This window comes from Diospyros lotus, chromosome 1 (genome assembly GCF_014633365.1).
Source record: "Diospyros lotus cultivar Yz01 chromosome 1, ASM1463336v1, whole genome shotgun sequence".
In the NCBI taxonomy this organism is placed as follows: domain Eukaryota; kingdom Viridiplantae; phylum Streptophyta; class Magnoliopsida; order Ericales; family Ebenaceae; genus Diospyros; species Diospyros lotus.
In genome coordinates this window covers 36,283,075-36,303,493 of record NC_068338.1, presented here as the reverse complement: position 1 = coordinate 36,303,493, position 20,419 = coordinate 36,283,075, and the positions used below count along the sequence as shown (strand labels likewise).

Here is a 20,419-nt window from a genome sequence, read left to right as displayed (position 1 = left end):
AAACGGAAATATGAAAACGAACGTTTTTTTAAAAAAATAGGCATAAATAGGGTTCGAAACGGGAATAGAAAACGTTTCCGAAACGTTTCGAAAACATGAAAACGACACTTATGAGGTGTTTCCGTGCAACATAGGACTCAAGGGGTTGTGGCTCTAAGCAATAGCTGGTTTAAGGGTTTTCTAAAAAATAATAAAAAAATATTTCATTTATTTTTTAAGATATAAAATTATTAATTAAATTTTTATATTTTAATTTAAAAAATAAATCTTTTTTAATTGATAATATAGTTGAATTACTTAATCTTTCTTATTACATAGTTGAATGTAAATAAAATTTTATTAATTTTAATTTTGAAAAACTTCTTTATGCTAAAACTACAATAATATGAATGATTAATAATATTTTATAAGTTATCCATACATTTAGAAAATAATTTATTCTTTTTATAAAATTTATTATAGCAAGTGATGTTTTTATTTTAATGGTTATAATTTCTTTTTGCTCTAAAAATTTCTTAAATCCCTAAATCATGTTAGGCCAACTTACTCATATTAATTGAGTTTTGATGATTAAAAAAAATGGTATTTTAATATACAAATTATAGTGTTTTTGTTGATTAACAAAAAAGAGTATTTTTTTAGAATATATTAATTGTAGTATTGAATTATTTTTTATTAATTTATAAAATATTTTCTAGAATATATTAATTGTAGTATTTTCTATTAAAATTATTTTTCAAATTTTTTTAATACTTTTCTCAAAAACTAGACCAGAAAGTCAACCCTTAATGCTTTAAAAATCGACTCTTAATGTACACGAAAGTCGACCCTTGAATTCCTAAAGGTTGCCTCTTTGGGTGCCAAAAAGTTGACCCTTAAGTCTTGAAGGTCGACCTTTGGTGTGCTAAAAGATTGACTCTTGGTATATGAAATGTCGACTTTCGGTCTAACAATCGGATTTTCAACCGTTGCGAATTCAAGTAAAGGTCAATCGTTCCTGTAATGACCCAAATTTTTAGAAAAATAATATAATAAATAATATATGTATTTAAGGTGATCCGTGGCCTTGAGGAGTTAATTGAAAAAAATGTTAAATTTATTATCTTTGTGAATGAAGAGAATAATTGAGAGTTTGTGAAATTTATTGTTTTTAAATGTAAGTTGAAAAATGAACATTTATTTATTATTATAAAATTAAATGTGATGCTAAACTAGGTGGTTAAGTATGCTTAGTATTTTGTGTTTTTAAATTAAATAGGAGTGAAATGGTTAAATGATCCAAATGGATTTAATGATAATATTAAGAATGAGAAAAGATAAAAAGGACAAAGGTGAGATTTAAAATTATAGATGTAAATCTTCATTCCAATTTAGTTTTGCACTCACAAATTTGGCCTCGCCCCATTCCGTCTTCATCGTGTGGAAACGCCTTGGTTGGTTGTCTGCAAGTTGGTGCATGTATATAATTAATTAGATTGAATAGACGAAGTCGGTGTATAACGTGAAGTTTAACTTTTTGTAACGAACAATGCCACGTTTAAATACCCGTGAGCGAGAAGTACTTGTCGCGAAGCTGATCATACACGAAGAAGTTAAAGATGGCATGGAGCTCCCATCCGACAGGGAGCAAACTCGTGTCTGTCAACGTCAAGAATATCGAAATATGGCCGCGCCCGCCTCTATCTTTGTTCCCACCTAGGTAAATCGTTAATCTCCTACATATGATGATCAATAATTAAGATTAAGATCAAGTTATTTACATATAAATGACTAATTAATTGGCACAAAATTCATGGACAGATGAAATTAAATACCATTTGTAGTCTCCTACTTCGAACTTGTCTGAACTATATTTCTCCAATGATCTCATGAATGAGTTGAATGATTGAATTTTGGCGGAGCCTCTCTTGCTGAAATTTAGCGTTAAAATTAAATGCTAATTACAACAGTCATCTGCTCTAGGGCTCAAAATGTATGTTACATGTGTATATAATACTGAACTTTTATGGGTTTCAAAAGATTATGACCTTAATTTTTAGATTTGTCATTTTGTAAAAAATAAAAATTATTATCAGAATAACATAAAAATTGTATGATTTTAAGTGAGGGTGATCAGAGAGAGAGAGAGACCTTTAAACATGTCTGATGGAGAATTAATGAATCTTAAGCCCATGACTTTGATCTTTGAGGCAAATGAACTAAGCCAAGAGATCTTATTTGAATGTTCGTTAAAAGATAGGCACAAAATTTATATGGGTTGGTGAATTTTAATATATTGTCTTTAAGAAGCATTGCTTTTTGTCACTTGAATAGGAGGGCAGGCATTGCCTTACTCTCACTCTAAAGTTTGTGATCTCTTTTTATATATATTAGGAGAAAACTTATTCTAGTCATTTTGCATCGAATAACTCTTTACATCAAATTATTCTTTCAGTGTAACACAATATATAACTAAAAAAATTATTATCCATTTAGGATAAAAAAAAAGTAAGAAAATCAAATCTTTGAAGAAACATTACGTATTTTTCATCTAAAGTAAGCAAGGGAAATTATAGATGGTTAAGGGACATTGTGGTATGATATCTCTAGCCTTTATTAAAGTCTTTATCTCGTTATAGTTAATTTTAATGCAACTAATTTTTTTTTTAAATTAGATTAATTAACACGAATATATATGTTATGACTTGAGAATTTTGAAAATAGAGCCTCTTCGTATCTATTTTATTATTTTTAAAAAAGTTTATGTTCTTTAAGTCGGTATTGTAAGAAAAATATATAATCTCACTAATATCTTGTGGTGTATGATACAGAAGAAAGTTCAAAGTCCATGATTACTTTATTTTGGCCTAATAAATCATATTAAAAAAAGTTAAGAAATAATTTTAAAAAATAGAATACTAACAAGGTGTATATGCTTTTATATATATATACTTTTTTTTTATTATCATGACTGATAAAAAAATGTTAAAATCTTGCTTTTATTATCTGTGAATATATTTATATATTACAAAATAAAAAGAAACAAGACAATAAAAAAGAACTTTATTCAAAAATATCATCATTTCTTTTACATTATCGCAATGAACCATACGAATTTATATATATATATATTTCCATCTTTTAACTTAGATCTTTAAGTTGTGATGGGCTTCGGTGGCCACCGCTTCGCGGCCTTTGTCGCGACCACCAATTCACCACCTTCGTCTTTTGCGACTGCTGCTTTTGCAACCGCCACTTCGCTTGTAACAGCCCACCTCTCGGAGCCTCTTCGTGCACAAAGAGGATCTGTGAGAGGGTCATTACTAAATTGATATCGAACAATAACATAATTACAACTCACACACAACCTTTATTTAAATCATAATTTTTTTTTATAACTTTTCATAATCGTCATTACATAGCTGATCACCGTGAGCCTATTTGGCTCATATAATACACATATATCTCAAACATCAAACATTAACCTTAACACAAGTACAATGACACTGAGGATCTAGTTTCGGGAGAGTTCTACACTTGTTATTCTGACTCGACGATCTGGACCCAACTCTATCGTATGCACTTGCGATCTCGGGATACTCTTACCTGCAATGATGGAAAACAAAGATGAGTTGCGAGACTCAGCAAGCTCATGAAAAAAAGACAACTGGTTATGGATAAGACTCTTCCCAACATACTATGCAATTTATGTTAATGCAACCACACCATGTCATGATCCATACGTGCTTTACTTCTAAATACATAACATAAAATCAACTGCATATAAAGGGTTCTTGTGGCCCACATAAGCCACACATTGGCACCTAAGTCTCGCATACAAACCTGTTGCAGTCTAACATAGGCTACCATTTCATCATTTAATAGGATCTGCCTTTTCCTAACCATGGTCGGTTTTTCCTAACACTCGTCACATGCTCTTTGTAACGCCCCGTTCTCCCAGAACGCGTATTACCTTGAGATTTTGAGAATATATATATATATATATATTTTTCAACATCATACACACAACATAAGTTCCTCGATATACATACCCTCATCATAATCATTTCCCGATAATCCCGATTATACCTTCTCAGCATATCAAAATTTAAAAATTAACAGACTAAGACAAGTGTTAACAATCACATCAGTGGAAGCAATGATCGAAACCTCAATGATATATAACCGATAAATTCATTTCACAGTCACTACAAAAAAATTGGGTTTTAGCGGCGATTTTTTTGTCATTTAGAGGCGGTTTTTGACCGTCGCTAAGTGTTTTAGCGGCGGTTTTGAAAACCGTCGCTATATGAGGGGTCGCGGCAGTTTTAGCGGCGATTTTTAGCAACCGCTGGAATAATCGCCGCAAAATGAAATTTTTTGCGGCGGTTTTAAAACCGCCGCTAAATACATAATTTCGCGGCGGTTTTGTTAAACTTAGCAGCGGTTTTAAATTTTCATATTTTTTATTTTTTTTATAAAATATTTTGATTTTAGCAGCGGTTTTAAAACCGCCGCTAAATCATATTTTAATTAAATAAAAAATAAAAATATTTTAGTGGCGATTTTAAAACCGCCGCTATTTTAAAACTAGAAAAAAAATTTAATTTTGGTTGACCGCACCAACGCGCGAGCGCGGCTGCGCGCGTTGCTACAACCGCGCGAGCGCGCGCGCGCTGGCACACCCACTGGGTGCGCGAATTAATTCTGAACTCTGTTGCTCCCGAGTTTCGAACCCGAGTGGCCGGGATGCTCCTGCGCGCACGTAACCACTCGATCCAACAAGCTCTTTCAACGTATACTCGCGCAAATAATATTTATAGTAAACAAGCCATATATATTTATATTATATTATACAATATAATTATAATATACATTATATATATATGTTTATATGTAATAAATAAATATATGATATATGATAAATAATAAATATTATATTTATATATTACATAAAAATAATATAAATATATCATAATATATAATTATTTTAATTAAAAAAAACATATACGTTTTTTGTACTATTTTAATTAAAAAATTATTGTAATAAAATAAGAAATAGAATTAATAAAGTTAAAAAAATAATACAAATAAATAAATTCTTTTTGAATATAATATATTCAGATTTATTTTTTATTTTTTAATTAATGTATAATATATATTCAGATTATTTTAACTTTTTAATTATTAATTTTTTAATTATTATTAATTTAATTTTATGAATTCAGTTGGAGTCATTTTAATTTTTTATTTTTATTTTAATTATTTAATTTTTAATTTTTTTATATTTTAACGTGTTGGAGTCGTTTTTCGTTTTTTTTGTATTTTTAATTATTTAATTTAATTTTTATTTAATTTATGCATAATATATGTTCAGATTTAATTTTTTAATTTATAATTTTTTTACTTTTTATTAATTTAATTTTTTATTAATAATATAATTTTTTTGTATTTTTTATTTAATGAATTTAGCGACAGTTTCAAACCGCCGCAAAAATTAATTTATTTTTTATTTTTTAATTATTAATTTTTTTTGTATTTTAGCGGCGGTTTTTCAAAAACTGTCGCTAAATTTAATTTTAATTTTTTTACTTAATGAATTTAGTGGCAATTTTGAACATTCGCAAAAATTAAATTTTTTTATTTTTTAATTATTATTATTTTTTTGTATTTTAGCGGCGATTTTTTGAAAATCGCCGCTAAATTTAATTTTAATTTTTTATTTACTGAATTTAGCGGCGGTTTCAAACCGCCGCAAAAATTATATTTTTTTTATTTTGTATTTATTAATTTTTTTTTTTGTATTTTAGCGGCGGGAAAACTGCCGCTAAATTCTAAGAAAACCGTTGCTAAATAGGCATTTAGCGGCGGTTGAAAAACAGTCGTTAAATTTGGCGTTTAGCGGCGGTTTTCAAAATCGCCGCTAAAAAACTACCGCAAAAAAACCTGTTTTTTGTAGTGAGTTTAATAACCAAATCGATGTTTCACATGAAAATATCAAAATATTACATAACCTCTGAATATCGTAATCATAGCAGTTATATCTCGACGACATCCTTTCCCTTGGGGCCACTGCTTTCACTTGAAACGTTTGAATATTCCAGAGACATAGTCCAAATTAGATGCTGAATCATCTAAGTGAGAGTTCAAAAATATTTTCATAAATATATGCAAAATCATATATAAAACTGACAAATCCTGACATGCCTCAGCCTAAGAGAATCCCACATAGCATTTAGCCCTAACCGGGGAAAATGCAATCTCTCTAAAGGCGACATGACCACATCGACCCATTGGCAAACACAATCCTGCTTAAGAGGGACAACCTCGATATATGAACCCGAGAATCACCCAATTATCATTGTTAGGGATTATGCTCCTATTCAAAAGCATTCCAAAACCCAACGCAACCTTAGACCCAAGAGTATCACATCAGCACTCTCTCAGGAATCAATGACACATCGGTATTAATGCTATTGTTCAAAGGAACTTGGGGTGGTGTCCACTCTCAGGCCCACCATTTGAGCCAACAACCGGGGTGGTATCCATTCTCAGCCCCGCCACTTGAGTATCGTAGGGTGAAGTCCGTCTCAGCCCCGTCCCAAGTGGGTCACATAGCATCAATCCTCGACACGCATCCCGAGTGCTGTCACTCAAGGGCCACGTCACAAGTTAACAACCCATGTCCCACGTGGACAACAAATAACATGCTAATGCCGAAAATCATATCATGCATAACATAAAATCAACATTTTAATGTATGCAATTTACCATACGAAAATTCAATGCATGTGTAAATAATCGTTTGGACGAACCATCGCACGAAACCAACCACTCACGATAAATCAAAAGTAACAAGAATATGCACATAAATTGGATTGAACAAATCACAGGAAACCATTCACATGCCACAAACAAGTTTTTCTGGTAGACTCACTTACCTTGGGGCTAAGTTTAAGATTTCTCGAAATGTGTGCCCGACCTCGATTCTCGTGTCGGGCGCTCTATAGTTCAACTTCGAGCCTCAAAGATACCCTAGATATCATATTTATTCAAAAGAGAATCAATATCTATTTTCCCAATTTTCTCATAAATTTTCTTTAATTTCTTCATAATTTTCTTTCGATAATTCCAAATAAATACCTCTTCAAGTATTTTTTCCAAATTTTTCTCCACAAGAATTAATAAAAAAATATTTATAAGCCTCTGGAATTTTCTGAAAATTTTCCAGATTTTTCTCCTATTTTCTCGAATTTCCACAATTACTTTTCCTTGAGAAAAATTATTTCTCCTTGATTTCCTTCGAATCTCCTCCATGAAAAATCACCAAAGCTCATAAAATAAATTTATTATCCTTCTGGAATTTTTTCATAATTTTATAAAAATCCCTCATATTTATTTTCCATTTACCTTTGCTTTCAAAAATCCAAAATAATTATCTCCTCAAGAAATTTCCAAGATAAAAATTCATCAAAATAAACTATTCATTTTTCTTGAATTTATGGATATTTTTAAAAAATTTTATTTCCTTTAATTCTATTTTTTCTCAAATTTTTTATATTTTCAGCATTTAAAGAATACAAAAATTACCTCCGATCATCTTCTCCGTCAACGGCGACCGGCGACCTTCTCCGTTGACTGATCCGACGACACCATCTTGAAACTCTCCTGAAGACGATCACAATGGCACCCTCATATGGCCGAAAAACTCGCCGAAAATAGCCTGAATGGTCGATTTACAGTCCGGCTTTGGCGAAACTTTGCGTTTTGTGGCAAGCTTCAAAACACCTTCAAACCTTAATGAAACTTCAGGAAATTCTTTAGAAATGATCCTCAATACATGGAGAATAAAAAGCCCTTTATCCCAGACCTCTGATTCGCTCCCAAACGTGAGAAATCCAAAGTAAAATTTTTGATGCATTCAGCCACATTCGAACCTCTATTTATACCCGTTTTCGAAGTCCAATTGAGCCATACCTGGTCAAATTGACGTCTCTATCATCCTTACAACCATTTAATGGCCTCAAATCATGATGATTTCATGCAAATCGTCCTTCCCAAAAATCTGACGACCGCGGCCATGCCTCACCATTTTCTATCAAATCACGACTATGCTTGGCCGATCTTAACCCATATTCGATCCTAATCAAACCCCCACGCGGTGGGGCCCATTTTCGTACCCCCAGACGGCCTCAACGACATCGCTCGAAGGCTGGCCTGTGATGGCAGTTGGCAGCGGTGACCATAACTGAGCTTCCTTCTTCATTTTCTGCTATTTACACTTTGACCCTCATTCTCAAACCCTTGAATTATCCAATAATTCCATCAAGTCCCTTAAGTTGCAAAATCTTCATTTCACCCTTGAAAATCCAGAAAAACCATCGTTTCGACCTCTCTCAACCAAAATTAATAAATTACACTTAGGCTCGAATATAAGTAAGATCATATTTTTTTTATCGAAAATCTTTTTGTTTTTTTTCTAAAACCACTTAAGGGTTGCTCCTTATGCTAAATATAAGCCTACTTAGGGTCCCGTCGAATTCCCGAAGTCCCTTAGGATCATTCGGCTTCTCAGGCCGAATCATAGCTGTATTAAAAATTATCTCGATTTCGATTTCTTTTAATACCATAAATCCTATCTCGGAACGCTTGTCAATGTTGTATTATTTTCCTTAGACACCCACGTTCCATGGTACTCCCTGCAGCTGATTCGGCGATTTTTTTTACTGCCAAACCCACTTTTCAGTATTTTAATCTCATCCAAATTACGTGGTAACCTCACACAGATATGGGGTATTACACTTTCCCCCCCCTGAAGAAATTTCGTTCTTGAAAATTTGCCATTGCCTAGTTAAATCACTAAAGTAGCACTCAACTTAGTACCCCATCTTAAATGCTCTACCCAAACCTGGTATCTCTAGTAAATTTTTCCTCAAGTTAGTAGATACTACTTCTAACCTGAACATCTCAATCACACTTCATCACATGTTTAGAATTTTCGATTGTAGCTCCTCACTTGTGGTCACACATATCCCCAAAATAACATTGTTATGCCTTCAAGAATTATCAAAAAAATAAATAAATAAATTTCATGTGGCAGGCTACCACATGGGAAACCTGCCTGCTTGAAGCAGCCATGAGAGAGGGCCTAGGCTGCATGAAGCGGCCACACTGTGACCACATGGAAGTGGCAGTGTGGCCGTTTCCCCCCCTCCTGCTGCCATGCAGCAGCGTGGAGGGGGGCCCAGGCCGCATGAAGCAGCCAGACATGGCCACATGGAAACGGCCACATGGCCGCTTCCCCTTCCTGCTACCACGCAGCAACGTGGGGGGGGGGGGGGAGGGCGCCTCCACCCCTGAGAGATGTCTCTCGGGGATACTTTCACACCCCCGAGAGACCTCTCTCCGGGGTATTGCACACCCCCGAGGGAGGTCCCTCGGGGGTGCCCAATGCACGCCCTCTGTGCGCGCGCTGACGTACTTGCACCCATGTACCCTCGTGCCAATAACCTTGCAAGACTTGGTCAAAACCACCTCCAATATACCCGCTGAGAAAAATGGGTCACATGACACATGGATACCCCTTTCATCGCTATAAATAGGGGTATTTTCCCTTATTCGGTATACAACCTCTCACTCTCGTACTTACTTTTTATCTTCAAGCATTTCACTTCTACGAGGGACTAACTTAAGCATCGGAGGGTCCATGCGGGGATTCACACTCGCGCCCTTAATCGATTTTCTTTCCAGCAGGTCATCCATTGCTCTCAACCTAGTCAAGGGACTCACCCATCGCTGTCGTGACCTCCGAGAGACTCATCCATCGCTCTCAATCTAACCAAGGGACTCACCCATCGTTGCTGTGACCCCCGAGAGACTCATCCATCGCTCTCAATCTAACCAAGGGACTCACCCATCGCTGCCGTGACCCCCGAGAGACTCATCCATCGCTATCGTGACCCCCGGGAGACTCATCCATCACTGTCACTGTTAGATATAAGCCCTTAAGACTAGTTCTAGTGACACAATAGGGCTTAATCTTGTAATTCTTTAAACTTATTTAATGGCAAGTTTTATGTTTAATTTAATTTGCAATATGATTTGAATTGAACATATAAATATCCTTTAGTATAATAAGGAGTGGATACCATTCTTAATTGTTAAGAATAATCGAGACGGATAATCCACAATACGTTATACTATAAATATGTTCCTGGCCATAGAGTTCCTAACTTGGATAATTAGTAACTCGCAAAGGCCAGCACATCGTCTTCCTCCTTGTTCGGTATAAGATACAGAAAGACAAGATTGGTGGGTCTCGTACCACTCTGTATAAGATACAGAAAGAAGACGAGTGGGTGCTCGTTATAGGAACGAGTTCACTGAACGGGACTGTTAATATTGAATCACATGGGTTTTATCTCACGGGTCAATGATTCAATATTAACTACGGATTTGCATTAGTCCTTAGACTTGAGATGACATGGATATTTGTGTGTTGGTGAATTAGGATATCAACGATATTATATGATTATCCTAATCAAGGATAGCAATATGTATCTATGTGCCTAGTTCAGTGACACACGAGGTATATGTGCATCAGATATGGAATCTATCACCTCGAGATATACGAGGAGGATGTACTATGCGATCCAGTAGTCACTTGACGATAAATCCTTGGCCAAGGTAATATGACGACGGAATTTGGATTCCGTAGAGGGTGTGTCATATATTAGTCAAGTGTGATTATTGGATTTGGTCATACGACGAGATCGAGAGATTTGACCTACTGACCGTGATCTCATATCTCGTCAGGATATAGTATGATAAAGGGACTGTATTGCAGGGCACCGTAGTGTAAGGTTCACATTCCCGCTTCACATTAAATTAGGTAATCATGACATATTGCTAGATGTCACTCATATTTTACGAGAATTAATAATTAATTAATTCTCGTTGCCAATTTAATTGTGAACCCAGAAAGTCCTACCCAATAGAAATCGTTTTAAAAGAAAAATGGGCAAATTTAGTAATTATGGAATTACTAAATTATAAATGCAATTATTTAAGAAATAAGAATAATTAAATAAGTAATATGATTATTTATTTAATTATTAATTTGAATTGGGCTTTTTGCTAGCACCTAAAACCCGGCCCAATAGCATTTAAGGTTTTAGGGTTTCTTGTCTATAAATATAACATTAAACCCAAAATCCGTTTAATCAATCTGTTGGATCAAAAACGAAAATTTTAGAGAAAATTTTCGAGTGGACAATTTCGGGTGGACCAACTCGGCATCTCACACGTGGGAGATATCAGGCGGGTTATTAGCTACAAAATCAGATTTCGTATCGAGGTAACTTTTCGCTTTTGTGTTTTTGATTTAACCGTAAGATTTGAAAAACGTGATACCAATAAAATCAGATTTTATTTTTCGCTGCGTATGATCAGATCATGTTTTCTAACAGTCACTCCACTCCGGGAGACTCACCCATCTCTCTCGATAATTACTCATCGTTTGGACAATCTACACGTCACCCATTGTCCAAAGGAGTCATCCCCCGAGTGAGTCATCCATTGCTCAGATACACCCCACGAGAGTCATCCATCGTTCGGATCAGCCATACGAGGGTCATCCATCGACAGTTTTCCATTTTACAAATTTATTGTTGTAACTGTGTAACAATAATTGGCGCCGTCTGTGGGAAACGCAAACGAAAAGCTACAAAACTATTCCGTCATTATGGCTCAAACCCGAAGTAATCATCAGACCCTCTCCCGTGGTGCCCAATCACCTCGACGAGAGACCCTCGCTCGAGTGGAAGATCAACATCAATCTATCCATGAAGGCCAGCTACCCCTCATCCATGGGGGCCATCCGCCCCTCACCAATGAGGGACACCCCCCTTACCCATGGGGGTCAGCCGTCCCTCACCCATCAATCCCTTTGTGAGGGTCACTCATCCCTCACTCACCAACATCCGTCATTTCTAGAGCCCTCTCACCTATTGGGGGTCCAACTTCAGGTGCCGCCTCTTACAACCTCACATGTTCTCTCGGGACCCTACCTATGCAGATCCCATCCGTCGTTCCTTGGGCTGAGTACGAGGCCCTACGACAATAACATGCCGAAGGAATACAAGCTCTTCGGGAAATGGCGGGTGTTTTGCAAAGTTTGGTCTCTCACGGGTCAATCCCAGCCGCATTGAGAAAGTTCATACCAGAAACAGTTCTGTCCCACAGGGCTCATCAGGAGGTACCAAGGAATGGCTCCTATCGAGAAGCGAGCCTTGAAACTCATGCTCAACCTAACCCTATTAGAAACAATCAACCAAGATCTCTTTTAAGAGGAGCTCATAGCCAAACTTCTCCCCATCGAGGAAATCATGGAGGAACTGATCGTTGAAAGACAGAAAGGCGAAGCCCATAAAGAGGAAGATATTCTGAAATAGTAGCCAGCACTCCTATGGAATGAGGTCGGGATTCCAAACCCGCTACCAAGCAGAATGATTGGCCTGATGACAACCCTACTACATTTAGTGCACGGGAGGCAGCCGATATGAAAAAAATGATTGAGCGGGTGCTACAACAGAATAAGTTATTACCCACTTCCGAGGAACAATCTAGAGGAAAACTACCATTCGTGACAGAAGTAATGGAGAAACCCTTGCCGAGAAAGTTCAAGATGCCTCAAATAAATCCTTATTCAGGCAAGGACGACCCTTATGATCACGTGCAAAATTATGGATCTTTAATGATGCTTCATGCTTCATGGATGGGATGACGAGATAATGTGTAGGGCATTTCCATTAACCCTGATTGGGCACGCTCGGGCCTGGTTTAACGGCTTACTCGAAGCATCCATCTCTTCATTCGGCCAGCTAAAAACGGAGTTTATCAAAGCATTCATTATTAACAGTCAAAGAAAGAAAGATGCGACATATCTGCTTAGCGTTTGACAAGGGAATAAAGAAACCCTACGCCACTACGTGGTCAGATTTCAGAACGCCACACTTGAGATCTGTAATTTACCGATTGAAATAGTAGTGTCTGCTATGTTCCAAGAGACACGACTAACCCGTTTGCAAGAATGATTGTCTCTAGACCCTCTGAAATCTTTGACAGACCTGTTTGTCAGGGCTAATAAGTACATACTCCATACGGAGATGATGAGAACGGTAGGGGGAAATGAAGATGGGGAGCGAAAAAGAAAGGAGCGAGATATTGAAGAAGACCTTATCGTCGAAAAGAGATGACCCAAAGACTGGATGATGTCAGGCCTCAGTTCAATCATTATACCCGGCTCACCCAACCTCGGTCTACCATATTGGTAGCCATAGAAGGATCAAGCCTAATCAGACTTCCAAAAAAGTTGGATTGACCTATAAGAAAGAATCAGGATGAGTACTGTCGATACCATAGGACTCGTGGCCATTCCACTGATCAATGTAGGGAATTGAAAAATTAAATTGAGATGCTTATCCGAGAAGGGCACTTACAAAGATATGTACGAGAAGAAGAGAAATACAACATGGAGACACAAAGAAGGGAATAGAGGCCTGAAACACAGGAAATACATAATCCAAGACAACAAGAGAGAGGAAGCGACTACAGACAAAATCTCCCTCTAGATAATGAACCAACACATCAGGTTATACATGTCATTTCGAGTAGCGAAACCTTGGCTGGTGATAACTCCTCTTCCCGAAAAGCCTATGCTCGTTTGGCCTACCAGGTTAATTCGGTAATGGAGGTTAGAGAAAATAAAGAGCCCATTACGTTCACACTTGCTGATAGAGAAGATATAATCATTCCACATGATAACCCAATGGTAATCTTAGCTATCATTGCAAAGCACCCAATTGAGAGAATTTTGGTAGACAGTGGTAGCTCAGTTAACCTCATTTATTGGAATTGCTTTGAGCAAATGCACATTTCATAAGATCGATTGAAAAATATCTCTTTCTCTTTATATAGTTTTACTGGGGAGCCTGTCTCGATGGCTGGTTCAATTCAGTTGCCAGTCACATTGGGCTCTGATCCTCAGAGAATAACACGCCAGGCCTGCTTTATGGTGGTTAAAGCCTCATCAACTGTATACAATCTAATTTTTGGTCGTCCTTACTCAACAACATAAGAGCCATAGTCTCTTCTTGTTATTTGTTGATAAAATTTCCTACACCCCAAGGAGTGGGACAAGTCCGAGGGGATCAACGGAAGGCACGCACGTGTTATGTTGCATCTACAAAAGGGAAACAGAGTGAAGAGACTTTATCGATTGCCAAGCAAACTATGCAAGACTAGGTTGTATTATTTCTTTCATTAGAATTATTATAATAATGTGAGTTCAAAACGGGATTGTGGACGTAGGCACATTTGGATGAACCACATCAAAATGTTTGTACTCACTCCTGCAAATAAATTATCGTTATTGCGTCCACTATTATCTACCAGATTTCATCAAGGGTTCTTTTTAGAACGAAAGGCCCGTGGCCCCGCGCACAGCCTGGCAACGAGGTGAAAGTTAAAAGCACGTTGCCTTGCTCATAACCCGGCAACGAGGGAGATAACAAGCCCATTGTCCCGCACGTAGTCCGACAATAGGGGAAAAATAAGACATTGTCTTGCACATGGCTTGACAATGGGGTGAAAATAAAATTACTGTCCTGCAAAAAGACTGATAGAAACGATGTAACGACCCGTCAAGGGGTCTAGATGTTTTTGGGTATTTTATTTGGGTTCAAAAAATTTTTGCTTTAATTAATTGAGGGTTGAAAATATTCCCCCTTGTTTATTGGAATAAAGAGTAAGTGGAAATAAGAATTTTGTAGCCTATTTAATTGGGATCCATCAATGTGGGAAAAGTCCAAATAAATTGGGCCATTGTGATGTGTTCAAAATTTTTAATTATATTATGAATTGGCTTGGATTATGATAATTCATTTGGATTAATGAGTTGGGCCATGGAATGGCCCAAGGTATGGGCTGAGCCCAATTGGGGAATGAGATTTGAAATTTTTGAAAGAAAGTCATAATAAAATAAATTAGCCATCAAATGTCAATAGTGCCCTTGGTCTTCCATTTGACCATTGTAAAGGTGAAGGGCAATCAGGTCATTTGGACAAAGTTGCAGGTGCAGACTGCGCATTGCCCTCTTCATGTTTCATCTGCAGTGGAGACCTTTTCTCTTGTGCGTACTCTCCTTTCCTATCTAAGACTTCTTCTCCTTATCTTCCATTTTCCCTCCTGGTTGCTGGTATTTTCGTCTGGGTTGATAGCAGCTTCAAGAATGGAGGATTTTTCTGCATAGCAAAGTTATCAGGCAAGTTCTTCTTGCACTCCCCTTTGATTTTCAGTGCAAGTTCCTTCACATATCTCCTTCTGCCAATATGATTAATGCGTACATGTTGGCTTGCTGTGTCCATTTTAGCTCATTTAGCTCACTGTGTTCATTTTATCTCATTGTGTTCAACCTTTTGCTTTTGTATCTCTCTGTGGGTCTTCTTGCGATCTCAAAATGGGGTTTGTTTTCACCCCAAGCTTTCTTCGTGAATGGCATTTTATATAGCTAGGTGAGGATGAGAACCTCTGTTCGTTCTGCATCCAAAGAAGCAGTGTTCAATGTGTATATATATATATATATATATTTGTGTGTATCACCCCCTGAATGAGCTTGCTGATCCAAATGCTTCTTATATGTATATGTGCTGTGTTTGAATGTAAAATGCTTAGTCCATTCAAATGATTTCATTAAGGTATTTGGAGCAAACAGCAAAAGCCTCAACTGAAAATATATATAAACTGTTTGCCTATATATATGAGACCCACTTGTAACTACTTATATTCAATATGCGTAACGAGCTGATACCCCCCCCCCCCCAGAGATTTGAAAAGCTTATTAAAGCATGCCCTGCCTAGCTAATCCACAATATATTATGCTTAAACAGTCATTCGAATGCCCCTGTTCTGTTCTGTTCAGCAAACCCAGTTATATATATATACACGTTCAGCTTCATTAATGTTCTAGCGAGCTCGTTCCAGTTCTTTCCGCGAGCTCGTTCCAGCTCTTTGCCGCGAGCTCACACCCATAAGCTCCCTGGCCGCTTAATCGCGAGCTCATTTGTCAAGCTCTTGGCCGCGAGCTCTTGCCGCGCGCCTGACCTCAAGCTCTTCCAGCGAGCTCTTGCTCAACCCCTTGACCGCGAGCTCGTTCACCTCATGACCCCGAGCTCGTTCGCTTGTCCTTCCCGCGAGGTCTCTTGAGCTCTCTCCGTAAGCTGCGACCTCAAGACCGAGCTGTTCCCGAGCTCGTCCCATATGCCTCTGAATGAGAGCTATCAGCTCTCACCCTGTTTATTTACCTTTCCTTAACTTAAGTAAATGTTTGCATTTTCCTTAATTTATATTTTACTTTCCTTTACTTTAATACATAAATGTAAATAAGAAAGTACCCCCCATTTGGATTCAATAAAAATATCAAAAAAATCAAAATCCATAAAAATAAAAAGTTAGAATTTTGGTTTTAGTACAAATCCATGAATTTGCAATTTTACCACCATCGAAATACATAGTTTCCGTTTCTTGAAAAATTCATTAAAAATCATTTTTACAACAATAAATGCTAGTAATCAAATTACCGGGAGTTAGTTTTTTCAAGATGAAGACATTTTCAAAAAATGTTCTATTTGGTCCATTACCTTAGAAAAATTTCAGGATTATGTTTGGTCAGCAATTTCACGTGGTGTGGTCATTTGATTGCATGGAGTAGAATAATGAATTTGAGCTATGAGCATGAATGCAAGTAAATGCATACTATCACTGGTTAAATGAAATCACAACAATCATATGATGGGAATAATAGTTATTAAATTTATAATACTCCTCAACTGGTGAATCGAGATTTAATATTAAATAGCATCTCTCAAAGAAGTATTCTTGTGTTGTAAATTACATTAAGCATTTTTGTGTCATAAATTACATCTTGAATGTGGTAAACATTATGAAGTAAGATATGTTGAATTTATCTGATGATGGGGGAAATACCCGGTATGGGTAAGTGATGTTAACAGCATGAATATTGCAGAATCAGGAATTTAAATACATGTGGTTGGCAAATGCATACATGATGCATACATGTACAGGTTTCATATATATATGTTTTGCGCACCTATTATTTTGCGCGGAGGGAGAAAGGGTACCCTAGAGCACTTGGCACGGGACGAGGTGGCCATAACCCGGCAGGTTGGCTCCATATTTATTTGTGAGGTTCTATAAAACTTATGCACTTTTGCATGCATTGATTTATGGCTTGAGAGCCGGGAAAATTGATATTGATAAAGAACTTATGCACTTTTGCATGCATTGATTTATGGCTTGAGAGCTGGGGAAATTAATAATGATATTGAAATCTTATGTACATTTGCATAGGGATACATGGTGAGATGATATATTGGGTTGAATTGATAATTCATGAATTATGAATCTTGTATATATTGTGGAGTCCTTGATTACTCTTCTTGGTGTCATTGTGTTCTTGAATCATATATTGTTCCTTGTTTCTCGAACTTGCTGAGCCTTGTGGCTCACTTGATCTTCTTTGCCATTCCAGGTAAAGGAAAGACGGTTATTGGAGGCGAGTCCAATAGGACTGCAACCCAGGGATAGTGGTGTACGGAGACGCGTCCTAGCTTTAAAGATCCTAGTTAGTGATTTGGTGAGGTTTGTAATAGTGAAAATTTATTATGTTTTGGCATTTGAGCCTCACATTATTTTGTATGGCCATCGAGCCTAGAGTTATGAGATATTGGGAATGTAATTAAATCTTATTAAATTTCCGCTGCTAGAAATGAAATGAGTTGAGTTCAGTTTTGTTCTATATCATCCATGTAAGGACCTTCTTTCGAGTATTCAGAAGCGGGCCTTACAAACGAGCCATAATATTTGTTGCCTCGTGAGTGACCTACACCGCTTCGCCTGGTGACCTAAGGCCCATTACCTTACTATTAGCCTGATAGCAAGGTAAACACAGAAAGACCTATCGTCTTGCTAACAGTCCAACCAGAAGGTGAAAACAACAAGTCTGTTGCCCTGCTCATACCCTGGCAACAAGAAAATACCAAAACTAATTGCGGACGTAGGCACTATACGGAACCACGAAAATAAAAGATGTATATTCTTTCTAATTGCGAACGTAGGCATTATGCCGAACAGCAAAAACAAAATATTTATGCTATTTAATTGCAGAAGTAGGCATCATGTCGAACCGTAAAAATAAAATATTGCAAACTTAGACACTGCGCTCACAATACCAGCGAGCATGTACACCTGAAGCTAGAGAGCTGAACCATTGTAACAAAAGGCTCATTACCCCGTTCAGAACCTGGCGATGAGGAGGCAAGAACATCCCATTGCCTCGCAAGTAACCTGACAACGAGAAGACATGAAACCGTTATCCTGCGATACATCGAGGGAGCATAATTTCAACGGTTCTGCAAATGACTTACACTGTTTCGCCTAGCGTCCGAATGGTACAATAACTGTTGCCTTACAAGAAGAGATGTCATATTCATCATTTTACAAGTAATCTGACAAATCAAAAAATGGAGTGACAATCATCACGAACACCTTTGGATTCGGAGAAAATTCCCCAATACGCCAATTCATCTCTCGGCAACATGTAGATACATATACAAGTCAGTAATGATATGGTCACTCTTGACATGATTTTAAGATCTTTTCGAGCCCCCGTCACCTCGAGAGCTGGGAGCGTATAAAGAAATCGTGTTTATACTCCTAGAAGATGAAGAACTGAATGCATGGACTACAGCTACAAAGGCAGGAGCTTCAGCACATCATTCGAAGACTCTGCCATATCTAGTTGAAGCCATCGTGCTTATGAAGAGTTGAAATATGAAAATGCCAAAGCCACAAATAACACAGAAGAATTGTTGAAACAATGACTAAATGAGAAGCTCAAGCCTTCTTTTCTAAGGGCACACAGGGAGCAAAATGCCAAAGATAGATACGAAAGACATGAAGGAAGATATTGCTACAAAATAAAGGAGAAAAAATAACCTCTTAAAAATACGGTAGTGTTGCAGGCATAATACTCTTCCTCTCGGGAGACCCGACAGAAAAAGTAGGGAGCAATTGTTATGTCTCCAAGAATTATCCAGACTTATTAATTGTGATTGTTATTATTTTATGGAGAATGAAACATAATGGATCATTTTATCGTAAGTATCCAGACTTACTATCCCAAGTATTCCACCTGTGTGGAAAAGCATGATTATAGAAATTTTGGCAGAATATGTGATGGGAATTTGGATGAAGCATGATTATAGGATTTGTTTGGTAGAATATGTGATGGGAATTTTTATTTGCAGAGCCATAACTTAACTTTTTCAACAAATATGTGATGGAAAAATGAATAACATTTTTGCCTTATTGAAATTTTTGTTAACTATTTTTTTTATTAGGCTCATTACGCCCCTTATGAATGATACACTGGACGTTATAATTAAAAATAAAAATATTCAAAATCAAACTATTTACAAAGACATATATCAAAAATAAAATGTATTTAATTGATTATCTTCCTTAAGTGATCAATTTTATCATAAATAACAAACATCACTAAAATTTTAATGACAAGTCAATACCTAAATCAACTTAAACTAAAAAAGAGATTAAAATTTATACATAACAAATTCATTGTCCATTGCTATCTTCCAATATTGATCCTATCACCTCATCTTTCTCGGGACGTCGATGTGGGGCACATATATAAGTTGGCATAAGTGGTTGACCCATTTCATAAGTTAGCACCCAATTCACTCCATAAGTTACATTTTAAGGTTGATAGTGAGCACCTGTAAAGAGGATAAAATTTTTTAGTTTAACTATAAAAAATGACAAAGTATAATATGAAATCATATGAAAATTGACCAGAGAAACAAATTCAAGAACCTATTGAATTTTATAATACAATCGAAAGAAATAAAACCAACAAAATATTTCAAGGGCATGCTTCATAAAACAGAAACTTAGGTTACGTTCTCTTTATTTTTCAATTTTTAGTTTTAAGTTTTGAATTTATTTTTAATTTTTTGTTTTGGTAGTCTATTTTTAGAAAATTAAAAACGCGTTCTCTTTGTCATTTTGAAAATTATTTCTTAAAATAAAAAATTAAAAAACGCGTTCTCTTTGAAATTTTGAAAATAAATTTTTAATGATATTTTATTCAATAAATTTGATTATACAGTAAATTAGAAATATTTAATGTTAATATATTATTAAAAAATATATACATTTTAAAGTTAATAAATTTTGTAATATTTTTTTTTATTATAATAATAAAATATAAATAAATAAATAAATAAATAAATGTATTTTGAGTTTATAGTTTATTTTGGATAAAAACACTTAAAACAACAAGTTC

General features: G+C 36.2%; 1 long non-coding RNA gene across 1 annotated transcript; it reads right to left on the bottom strand.

The window, feature by feature from the left end:
- Positions 1–1,591: 1,591 nt before the first annotated feature.
- LOC127800231 (uncharacterized) lies at positions 1,592–2,208 on the bottom strand. Its single transcript, XR_008022751.1, has 3 exons — positions 2,131–2,208; positions 1,815–1,910; positions 1,592–1,715 (listed from the first exon to the last, which is right to left on the bottom strand). It is a non-coding gene; the product is annotated as an uncharacterized LOC127800231 (long non-coding RNA).
- Positions 2,209–20,419: the final 18,211 nt, after the last annotated feature.